The sequence below is a fragment of the Procambarus clarkii genome, chromosome 80 (genome assembly GCF_040958095.1).
Source record: "Procambarus clarkii isolate CNS0578487 chromosome 80, FALCON_Pclarkii_2.0, whole genome shotgun sequence".
Taxonomy (NCBI): Eukaryota; Metazoa; Arthropoda; class Malacostraca; order Decapoda; family Cambaridae; genus Procambarus; species Procambarus clarkii.
In genome coordinates, this window is record NC_091229.1 from 18,412,447 (window position 1) to 18,425,126 (window position 12,680).

At 37.6% G+C, this 12,680-nt stretch overlaps 1 pseudogene; it reads left to right on the plus strand.

Annotated features, from left to right (window-relative positions):
- The first annotated feature begins 308 nt into the window (after window positions 1-308).
- Window positions 309-11,380, plus strand: LOC138357788 (INO80 complex subunit B-like; annotated as a pseudogene).
- The last annotated feature ends 1,300 nt before the right edge of the window (window positions 11,381-12,680 follow it).

Here is a 12,680-nt window from a genome sequence, read left to right on the forward strand (position 1 = left end):
TATTACCATTCATCCATTCATCCATCCCGTGGGCGGTGGTGTAAAGGATTACAGAGGCACATAATCGGTTCAGGAACTGAACCAGTGGCTTCGCGAGAATTTACCACTTACTCATATTAAACAAATATATTCCGTTGTACTCTTGTAAATATGTAATATATATATATATATATATATATATATTATATATATATATTATATATATATATATATATAACTATATGTACATTGTATATACATGTACAGTTCAACTAAATCTTCCCGATCTGTCTCAAACAGTAGGGTACAAAACTCGCGGGGAAAATACTGAACTGTGCGAGACGCGACTCTGACCACCGGCCGCCTCCTCCAGACCTTCACTCTGTTGCTCGTGTCTCTTCCCCACACGCACAAATTTAACAGAAATCTTTCTTATACATTAAATCGTTTGGGAGAATCATGGGTAAGAAGAAAGACAAGGACAGCAGTGAGCAGTCTCACTTCATGAGCATGGAATCCCATAGTCATAATCAAGGTGAGTTTGATTGGTTTTGTTAAATTATTATGGTCCCCCATACCCATCCTGTGGGCAATAATGAAAATAGGTTTTCAAAACATTGACAGAATGCTTGTTAATCTAGCTGCTGTCCCAGACTGTCTTTAAAATAAACAACACTACACATGAAAGAGTACTCAAAGGGGTCCGTCTAATTACCACAAGCTACCACAAGCTTCACAAAGCTTCCTGGTAATACGTTAGTAATGAATAAATATGATATGTTAGGTTAGGCTGACCTAACCTGACCTAACCTAACCAAACCAAACCAAACCTAACCTAACCGACGCTTGGATCGTCGACTTGATTTGGCATCACCAGCTCTTTATTTTCATAAAATTTCTTATAAAAAGATACTTTTTCAGATTAAAATTATGTTTTTCGTGTTGTACATTTAACTACCAACATTACAATGAGTAAATATATCATATTTATTCATTACTAACGTATTGCCAGGAAGCTTTGTGAAGCCTTGTGTAGCTTGTGGTAATTAGACAGGAACCGACTCAAAGTGCTTTATGCACTTCGTGTGTTTAAGCATATGTGTAACCTATACTGCATATATAATTGGGGACCTTTGACAAGCCGCCAGCTTCCTGTCCTCGTTAAGCCCACTAGAGATATAGCTACTCCTCAGGTAAATAGCATGGGTTAGGTTTAAAAGTCCATTTACAAATCGTCTGCTCTGCAAATTGACTTGTATGTTGGGGTACTATTCTGTTTGGATGTATCTCAATAAGGCATTATGCTATTTAGATAAAGGACCCCTGGGTGCTTGCATAAGCTGAATATACCCTCATGGTTCATGGTGCTTTTTGGGGAGTTCCCAGTTACAACCACGCTTTAAGATTTGAAACTCGTAACCAAATTATCCTAACCTAACATATCCTTCCCCTAACCTACTGTATCCTAACCGTGACTAATCAGACTTTACCTAACTAAACCTGATATCCTAAAAAGTTTAAAATATTTTGACTAAGTGGAAAGGGCATGGTCCTGATGACATTTAAATACAAGCACATGGAGTTTTATAGTTTTATGCAATTTAAATATAGTTCCATGTTTTTTTTTATACTATTTAAATAAGTATATTGTTTCAGGCAATATCTTCAGATATCCAATTTTTCAAAACCAAAATTTAACCATAACAATCTTACATATCCAAAGAAACCTAACATTCAGAATGTCTAAAAAAGTATGGCTTAATATAGGAAACGTGTAATACTAATAATATAGAAAATTCCTTAATAATATAGGAAACATGTACATGAAATCAAGTCAAGTAAACTTTCCCCTGATGGTCCCCTTCCTCTTGGTCCTGACTCATGGTAGGACATGGAAAGTTCTCAAAGGCCTGGGCCAGCATTCCAAAAGCATTTACACACCTACTTACGAACCTGTACATCTTTTCTTAATCTTGGGTGGCTTTGTTTTTATTTATTAAACAGTATATGAGCTCTGAAGCACCTGGAGGCTTTTTATAACAACAATAACATATGATTGGGAAGTTTGATACACATAAACCATTTAATAAATGTAAACACAGCCCCAAAGATTGAGAAAAGATGTACAGGTTCATAAATAGATGAACAAATCTATTGTTCATAAATAGATGCTTAAATGCTTGTTGAATCCTGGCCCTGGTGTGTTTAGTATTCACCTATTTGTGGTTGCGGGGTTGAGCTCTGCTCTTTCGGCCTGTCTCTCAACTATCAATCAACGGTTACTACCTACAGTACTAACTATTTTTTTTCCCCTCAACAACCCCCCCTCCCCAGGAAGCAGCCCATAGCATCTGTCTAACTCCCAGGTACCTATTTACTGCTAGGTAACAGGTGCATCAGGGTTAAGGAACCTCTGCCCATCTGTCTCCGACAGGTGCAGGGATCGAACCATGGTCCCTAGGTCCACGAGTCAAGAACACTGTCCACCCAGACCCGTACATGGTGCATGGTTGGTGGTACATACATGGTGGTACTAGAGTAAAGGTTGGAGGGCCCACCAGAAATGGGCATTTTATTACATTGAATGCATGATTTTTGTAATATGATATGCCTGGGCATAATGAACTGAGAGTACCTGTTTTGATTGAAAGTAATAACAAATTATCTATTTGAGGATAGTCTGTCAGTGATGATATTTTGAGGCTTTTGCCACAGGGTAGAGTTTACTGTATTTTTAAATTCACAGATAGGTTTGCTGTTATCAGTTATGGTGACATCCTGTATGATTATGTGGTACATCCTTCATGATTGTGTGATACGTTCTGTATGATTATGTGGTACATTTTGTGTTATTATGTGGTATGTTCTGTATGATTGTGGTACATCCTGTATGATTGTGGTACATTCTGTATGATTATGTGGTACATCCTGTATGATTGTGGTACATTCTGTATGATTATGTGGTACATCAGGGATAAATGGCAAATGTAAGTAGAAATCTTAACAGAGAAACTACTTTTAATAATTAAATGGAATCACGAATAATTATAGTTACAACTTGGCTTAATTTATTCTAGATCCAGCAATGACTACAGTGAAGAAACCCAAAAAACATAAACACAAAAAATCTTCCAAGAAAGAAGAGGTAGAGAGGATCATAAATGTTGAAGATATTGAAGATATGGATGTCACTGTTGATGACATTGATGACTCGCCAACCCAAGGGTTAAAGTTGAAAATTAAGATTGACTCTTCCCCCGAAAAGCCGTATGTTGAGTGTTTAGTCATGACTGTTTACTTTGAATTTGTATATGAAGCATGTGTATATGCTTTTGTCTTTGATTTTAGTGTAATTTTATATAAAATTATTTATAATGTGGTTGTTTAAGAGCCTATTAGTCTATATAGGCATATAGGCTTGTACTGAGAAATGAATACAGTGGAATTATTTATGTAGGAAGCAATTAATTTATTTCAAAACAGTGCTTGAAAATTTAGGACTGGAAATGAATTATTTTATCATCACTATTTATTAATCCATTTCTCACCACTTGGGATGGGGTAGGCCTCTGCACAAAGATAGAGTGTCGTACTTAGTTGGAAACCTGTCTAAAGATATTAAAGGTCACTACTTGTGCATCCATCTTTTTTACACTGCACAGCATCAAGGAGAACCAACACCAGTATGTTTGAGCAAATCATCAACAGTAACATCTCATCTTTAGTCGTGTATCTTACTACCTTCTGAGCTAGCTCTTTCGTCTGTTCCTTGAGGTATACACAGTGCATATATGATCTGCTGGATTATTGGAAACAATCATGCACTGTCAAGCAATGTTTTGTATGGCACTGGCACCACACAAATCTTTTTGAATCATCCCTGCAGGGTTATATAAGATGCTGTGGAGTCACTGGAGAAAATATCAATCCAACCAAAAATGACAAGTGGGGAGTTCATAAAATCAAGCCTTACACGTCCCTTCCCAGACAACACTGGGCGACTAACAGTAGGCTCTGGTTAATAACCAATTACTGCAATTGTTTACCTTTTATGAACTACCACTGTGAAACACTAGTACACCTAACCCCAGTTCTGCACACCTGACACTTCACATTCTTCCTGATTGTATTCCATGTCTGTCAGCTGGCAGGGACTGGTTTTTAAGATGAATTGGGACTGGTTTTTAAGATGAATTGGGACTGGTTTTTAAGATGAATTGGGGCTGGTTTTTAAGATGAATTGGGACTGGTTTTTAAGATGAATTGGGACTGGTTTTTAAGATGAATTGGGACTGGTTTTTAAGATGAATTGACCTGTTTTCCACTTGGTTTAGATCTTTTGATTCTTGCAATGAATGCCATCTACCAAGCTATGGCCAATGCACTAAGGTTCAATGGCACCTCTAAAAGCAATTATCATAGGCATATCATCTTGTATCTGATCCAGTTTTGCAAATAATCTGTTTTTTCCCATATACTTTCTACCAATAAGAGGACTTGGGGCTTCTGTAATTCCTATCAGGTACGTGCAGATTGCTACCTCCCAGCTCTGGCACATACCTGAAGACATAGTGTGATGGTGGGTCATATGATACAACTGAGGCCAGCACACCTTAACCCAGGTCCTGTCACCATGGACACTTTCTATGGAGAAGCCCCTTTTGGTCTTATTTATTGTTGCATGTTATTGCTTTGGTGTTGGGATCAAAATCGCTGTTCTTCATGTGAGGGGCCAATGTGAGGAAGCTGAGGGGGGGGGGCTACTGAGGAAAGTTACTGTGTAGTGTTGAACTACACAGTAACAATCAATCAACCTACCCTGGCTTTGCACCCTTGTGAGGCCACTCCAGACCAGGCCGACGCCAGTGCGCAAGTCCATAGTCTCCTGAGACTGATGGATGCCTACTACTACTACTAGTGTTGAACTAAATTAAATGCCCCTTTCTTGGCTCCATCTCAATAGCTCCTTTTCCCACCTTTTCTGAGACACTGGGTTGGGCCTAGGCTTAGGGGACTGTAGTGGACTGTGCTGCCACCTTGCAGTGATTGGGTGAGTTATTTCATGTTCTAGGTAGTTTTTTTTATCAGTCATATTCTGATAATGATGATGTATGAACACATCCATCACTGCATTCATCAACAGAAGCCAGATGGCATAGAGCTTTCCTGTTTTCTGCTGAGGCCACTGTTAATACTGTAACTCCATGTACAAGCCCTCGGGTGTAAGCGATGCCGATGCCACACCCAGAGCAGTGTGGATATACCAAGACACCAACTGCCATATTCCCAGTGGTGGAAATGTGAGCCGCTATATAATGTGTATAAATCTGATAACCACCCAACCTTCTGTAGGCTCATCATGTGCAACTTGTTAGCTTAGCTTAGATGTTCAAGTTTTAATAATGCACCGATATTTTATCATCAAATTTTAGAACCACACCAAAATCTGTTAAGGTCAAATCCGAGAAGAGCAAGACCACTGGGGGCAAGAAAAGTGGCAAAAAGAAAGACGGTAAAGGGGAGGATGACACAGACAGTGAAGAGGAGCGATGGCTGGACGCTATAGAGTCTGGCAAACTTGAAGAGGTAATGTTATCAAGTGTAAGGTTTGCCTGCATTTTGAAATTTAGTTATAATGTGTGAATGTTGTAATTTTATTTATCTCTTTGGCTATAGCACTCTGAAACATTGTTTCCTTTAATAAAAGAGCAAAAAATGTAGATTTTTTTGTTTTGCATTTTTTATCATACTGTATTTCTACTTAGGGAAAGGAAACTCAATGGAGAGTACCTTAATTCACTCCAAGGTAACCAGTCGCTGTTAGGTGTCACAGCAAAAGGGTTGATAGTGGCCCCAGTCTCATCATTGGGAGAGAGAGAGAGAATGTCTGTGTGCCTTTTGAGTCTTAGATCGGGAATGTGTGAGTCCCTCACATAATTTCCATTAGTGTCTTTTGTACATGGCTTCACAGTCTACCTCTTGATGTCTCTGGATCCTGGGCCCTGGGTCTGCTTAACTTTTCCACACTCATGACATTTTGGACAGGGAAGCAAATTCCATGGGCCCTGATTTACAGAAAGCATCCAGACTTTTTATTGTGACCAAGGAAAAAGACTTCCTAAGTCCCAGATGATCTTCGACTTGTCAGGAATCAGTGCTCATATTCCCTGTCCTTCATTCTGATTAACTGTGTGTGCGGGTCACAAGGTGGTTTCGTGCTGTCTTGGCCCTTTTTTTTTTTTCCCCTAGACTTTTAGGATGCCAATTGCCTGGTACTGGTCCATCCTATGTTCAGGGATTGGCTGTTTTTTTGGGGTTTGGCACATCTACTACTTTTGGCTGTTCCTGAAAGTAGTGACCATCAAGGACAAAAATTAGATGAACACCCCAAAAGCTGTAAATTCAGGTTCAGGTTCTGAACTGGATGCATTATCCATGAAACCTTCAACAGCAGAAAATCGAGGTAATCAAACCTCTGATGCACACCAAAAAATCAAACTTGCCAATCCAGGCGAGTTTGAGCCGATCTTCCCCAGATTGTGAAGATGACTGCGAGAGAAGCATTTTTAGGCTTGTGCTCACCAACACCTGTTACACATCAATGAGAAGGGACAAGTGCAGCCTTGGACTAAATGAAACTAAATCAAAAAGCAAATTACCTTTACTCTTCAAAAGCATAGCAACACCCAAACAAGATTTAGCACTTGATTCCTACTGAGGTGAAAATATCTCATATAAGAGTGTCCAACACACAGGCCTCAGTTAGAGAACTTATTTTCATAGTCTATTTTATAGCCAAATGTGACATTTTATAACTTTTTATTAATTTCTTTTTATTTGACTATATTATTTCAGGTTGATGATGAATTAAAGCGAATGAAAAATCCTCGACTGATGACTGCCCGACAGCGAGCAATGTTGGAAAAAGAAAAGAAAACAGATGGAACAGATGATGCTTTCCCAGTAATACCAGCTGAACCTCTCTTGTCTCTGCCCTCAGGTTAGCAGGGTTATTGTATCATATGAAATACTCAAAACTGGAATGAAACATTATAATTGTCCAGGGATGTGAGTTCAATCTCTTTACATTGCCTTAGTATTTTCTCATAAGCATTGTTTATTATTGCTTCTGTTTGTTTTGTTTTCTTTCATCATATTTCATTAAATTTATCTAAGGGCCACCATCTCTAATGGCCTTGATAGTGGCAGACAGCTGTTCCCCCGTTTCCCCATTTTGTCCTGACAGTGTTTAAGCTCTCTGAATAAAGAACAAAATAAGATAAAATCATACATTGATGTTTTACATTTTTACATTTTCTCAAGAGCAGTTCTGTAAATTTGAGATGGAATGTACTGAAATTGTTGATATAATAAACATACACTTCTTGAAAATCTTCAACAAATGTAATAAATTATGCAAAAATGCAATACCAAAATGATGGATCTGGTACTTTCTAATAAACTAGACCCAAAGTGTATTAGCTAATCATACAAAATCATGAGGCCTACAATGTGTAAAAACTTTGTTCATGGCATCTCAGTTTGGTGATGCTGTGGTGGCTGGATCTATAGCCTGATGCTGTAACATAGCCATCCTCTATGGCTGGATGTTACAGACTAATGCTGTAACTTACAGCCTGGTTCAGTTACAGCCTAATGCTGTAACTGAACCTAGATTTGTTTCCTCTTCATTTATGCCATGGCTCTCCTTGCCCTTCTCTGTTGTAGCCTGTTCAAGGTTCGGTGAGCGAGCACTGTGTACATGCCTTGCGCATTCAGGTTGCCATTTTGGAAATCTGTCTTGGGCAGTTTTCTAATTTTTTTTGTTCTCTTTTTCCTTATTGCCCAACAGTCTTATACATGTTGATGTTGAACAGATTCACCCTGAACTGGTGTCTAAATTTGAACTGAATCCATTCACAATTGGGGCTTTTGATTACTTTAATTTCTTGATGCTTTTCCTGAATATTTCACATGTTTATGCTGTGTTGGGATGTTTTACCTGATTTACCTGAAGGCCAATAACCCTAGTGGCCTCTACGAGGACAGGAAGCCGGCGGTTTGTCGAAGGTCACCCCCATTTGCCTTGATGATCTTTTCTAGGTATATGTTATCTAGTCTTTCTAGTGTGTACACAGATGTAAAGTATACATCTTTATACTTTAAAGTTCAGAGTGTTGTTTGTCTTTTTATCGTCAGTTATAACATGGTTAGCCTCACCTTTTAAGGTGAGACTAACTTGTACAAGGTTTTACTATTTGTACAAGCATGAAAAGGACTCAATATTTTTCTGTTTTAAATAAGTTTGTCATAGTTGCTTTTGGTTGATCTGATTTCCTGGTTACCTGCATTTCATACCCTTTAGCATGTTTCATAATTTATGTGATCCTTGGTGTATTGATACTTCTTCCAGGTGTTGAACTTGGTTGTTAAAGCTTTTTTTTTTTTTTTTACTGCCTTTGTCATCCATCTGATTCTTAACCATTTCCTTCTCCTTAGCCCATATTTTTGTTCAAATTCAGTGATGACCTTTGTGAAATTATCCAATGATGCTTCAATATCTTCATTTTAACTCCTTCCAGGAGGTATTTTTTTCAGTTCTATTTTATTGTTTTTTATAGTTTCTTATAAAACTACATCTTTCCTGTTCTATAGTTGAAGATAATCAAAACGGTCATCCTCTTGGACCTTTATATGCATTTCTAGAAGTGTTTCATCTCAAGATATAGTAGTTACCTGTAAGGGCGATCTCTCCTACCTGGATTTGATGAACGTGCATTCTGTTGCTTAGCATAAGATCTAGAATGCTGTTATCTAGGGTGAGATCAGTCATATGCTGACTGATTAGTATGTATGAAGTTAAGAAACTACTCTCTTTCTGTTTGTGATGTTAGATTCACTCAGTCTTTTGTCTAGTGTGGTAAAAATTCTCCTTTATAAGAACTTGTGCTGCTACCCTTTTCACATGATCCAGTTCAGTAAAACTCTGCCATTGCTGTCTGCTCTAGCATTTTCTTACTAAGCTTAATACCATTTCGAGCTATTATATTGCACCTTACAGATTCTTAGCATCCATGTTATTTAATTCCCCATTGCTGGTTCCAGTCAAGCCCTCTTTTTATGTATAGTATTATGCCTCCTCCTCATGTTGTTTTCGCCTTCCTAAAAGTTGGGTGCTGCCTTGGAATATGGATTTTCCTTTCCATCACTTCTCTTCCGCCCATGTTTACCTATTCTCAATTATGTCAAGAGTCTCAACTTTGGTATATGTGATTAATGTCAGATTTATTTACTATGCTGCATTCTGCACAATATTATTCTGTATTCTGTCTTTTTGGTTTTATACCTGCTTGTTTGTGGAGATATTTAGGATTAGTTCTGACGCCTTGTTGATACCAGGCCACAGGGTCATTGATCCACGGAACCAACAACGGATTTAGATTTATTACTTGATTTCTCCTTATACTGTACTTTATTTAGCTTTGAATTTGTGTTTTGAGGTAAGTTTCTCAATTTTTAAGTTTGTCTTTCAATTCTTTGGCATTTTTTGTTTTGTTTTGTTTTATTGTGAAGTCTGTGGACATGTAAATATTGTTACTTTATGCTACTCCAATTGTTTTAGGGTTTTTGTGCTTTTCTAAGTATATTCTGTGCTAGAGATTGCAATAAATTGAATTCAAAACTTTCTGAATTGATATTAAAGAAATATTAGGGGATTCTACCAAAGTGAACTCTTTTTACAGGTTTTAAGGAGAAAGTTGTTACGAAGGAAATGCTGGCCAAAAAAGCCATGAAGACACAAAAGAAGAGAACAAGCACAAGAGAAGAGAGAGGAAGATAAGGTATTATTTTACCATATAAGGAAGATATGCATTATTTTAATTGTAAAAATTAACTTGTGTGTGTTATCTTCTTATTTTAAAGAATTCATAGTTATTAAATTGGATAATTACTCCATTAAATTGAATTGTGTTCTATCTATGCTGATAATTTTTTCAAATATATGCTTTCATATTCAGTGGAACCTCAACTTACGAATTTTTCAAGTTATGACCCGAATTTCATGGGAAAATTCAACTCGACTTACAATCTTTGCCTCGACTAGCGACTTTGTTGACACACGTACGGGTCAACCGAGCATGTGGTTTCTGGTGGCACTGGTTACCCCGCCTCAGTTTACCAGAGCCGCCCGCTTAGTGACGATCTCGCTTGTAAAGAATTTAATTGTTTTTGTGCTTTTTTGTTTTTTGAACATTAATTATTTTATATCATGCCATGGGTCTCAAGAAAGTCAGTGGTAAGGTTCAACCTAAGAAAATAGTTGTGAGTAGAGGCAGAAGATGTCCCTTCCTCATTAAGAAAATGTGTGAAGTATGGGAAGAACTGCAAAGTTTTGTTGAAAAAACTCACCCAGATAAAGCTGTAGCAGGCCGTTGCATTGACCTTTTAAATGACGATGTGATGTCTCACTACAGACAAACAGACAAGTGTTAAAATGTAGGAAAAAACAAGTGTCTTTAGACAGAGTCTTAGTTAGACAAGCACGCAGTGAGCCACAACCAGGTCCTAGTGGTATGCCTACAAAATGTAGGAGAAAGAGAGAGAGTACCCCAGAGAAGTCATCAGTGCCTGATGTTATAATGGAAGGGGACTTCCCTTCCAAATAGTAACACCTCTCCTTCTCCCCCTCCCTCCTCACCGTCTTCCATATGCCGCGAGTCCTCAATTAAGGCAAGATATACAGTCCATACTGTATTGTAGCTAATACAAAAAGAGTGGTATTCAGTATAAAATATATTTTTAAGCTAATATGTTTTGGGGGTGTGGAACGGATTAATTCAATTTACATTATTTCTTTTGGATAAAGTTTGTTTCAAGTTATGAATTTTCGAGTTACAACCTGTCTCTGGGAACGGATTAAATTCGTAATTGGAGGTACCACTGTATGTGAATACTATATGCATTCTATAATTTGCTATAAATAAAACTTCAAAACATTTGGTGATAAATAGCCATTCCATAAAAGGTAAAAGTTCCCCAAATTCAGATTTCTCCCTAATTTGGATCAGGTCTGGAAAGATACTATAATCCACATTTTGGATGTTGTAAAGTTTATATACCTGTACATACATAAATACATTACATAATTTATTTATTTATTTTACTTAATTGAGTTGAGAATATTTCATCCGCTTAATTTTTTCCCAACAGAAAAAAACAGTTGATCGTCTACTTAAGAAGCAAGACTCAAAAGTAGGAAAAATTAGTAGACTGAAATTCTCAAAAAAGGAAATTCCAATGTACTCTTACATTAATAATGAAGATATGGTGGCACTCTCTGTTCCAGTTTCTTTTCCTTTTCCAATGGAGAGGCAGCATGAAAGGTAGGAAGCAGAACAGAATGGAGTAAGTGATATTGTATAATTTATCCAATGATATAAGACTACCACTTCTTAGTGGTAATTTATTACATGCAGTTTCATTCTACTGAAATACCAAAGGAGTCTCTGTCCCTCAGTCTTTTAGGTAATGTACTATGCTGTGTTCATTATGGGGAAATATATTTAGGTGAATAGATGTATCCATCCCATTGGCCACTGCTGTGTGGTACAAAAAGCATCATATGCCGTATAATAAAACGGTCAGGAATTTGAACTTGGGACCTATGTTTTAATAATAGGTAAATCAAGATATACAGTGGATCAGATTACAGTTGTTACTTAGTGGGTAAAGTATTTTGATATTTTATTTACTTGAGGGGCCACTAACCCTAGTGGCCTCGACGAGGGCAAGAAACCGGCAGCTTATTGAAGGTACTCCACATTTGTCTTGATCTTTTCCAGGTAGATTTGAAACTTAACACAGTTTTGGCATTTATGGCTTTGGCAGGTAGGCAGTTCCATGGGTTTATAACCCTGTGGGTGAAAAAGCATCTCCTGTTCTGTCCTACATAGAGGCTTGTTGAGATTGAAACTGTTGTTCCTTGTTTGTGTCAAATCTGACAGTACTAAGTAGTATTTCAAGGGTACTTTTTGTCAGGTGCCTACAATAACTTGCAACTGACCAAACTAGCCTCCCATGCATGCTTAATGATTTGTGCATTGCTGAAACTGCTATTGCAATCACTTGGAAAATTCATGTATATTTAGGGCAGTATTGGATTGATCTCTAATCTCTATTTGCTGCTTAGAGGGGGCAAAGGGATATTTCAAGGTTTATCATCTTGGGGTAGGCATTAAGGGTGCTGTAGGTATCTGACATTGCCTAGTCTTACATACAGTGGCCAGAATATATGCATAAGGTATGTGGATGCAAGATTAAGATGAAAGACAAGAGTAATTTTTTTGTTTAAATGAGTTTGAATATAAGAACTAGAGGAATTATTCTAGTGTAGTGGTTAGTGTGTAGAATAGGGATAGGAAGACAACAGAAAATAGGAACAAATTAGTTAGTGAAAACCAAGGAGAATTCTTTAGCAGAAGAGATTTGTGTGGATCAGATATTTACATAGTCAGCAAGTGGAGAAAACCTGCGGAAGATAAGGTGTTATGTGGCATTTATGGACTGTTGAGTCTTGTCATACGCTTTCTTGTAGATAGGGTCTGTCGAGAGTAATGAGTATGCATAATACTTCATTTTGTTGGGGACAGGAAGGCTGTATGTATAAATATATTTATTTAGGTTGGCATCGAGACTGCCCC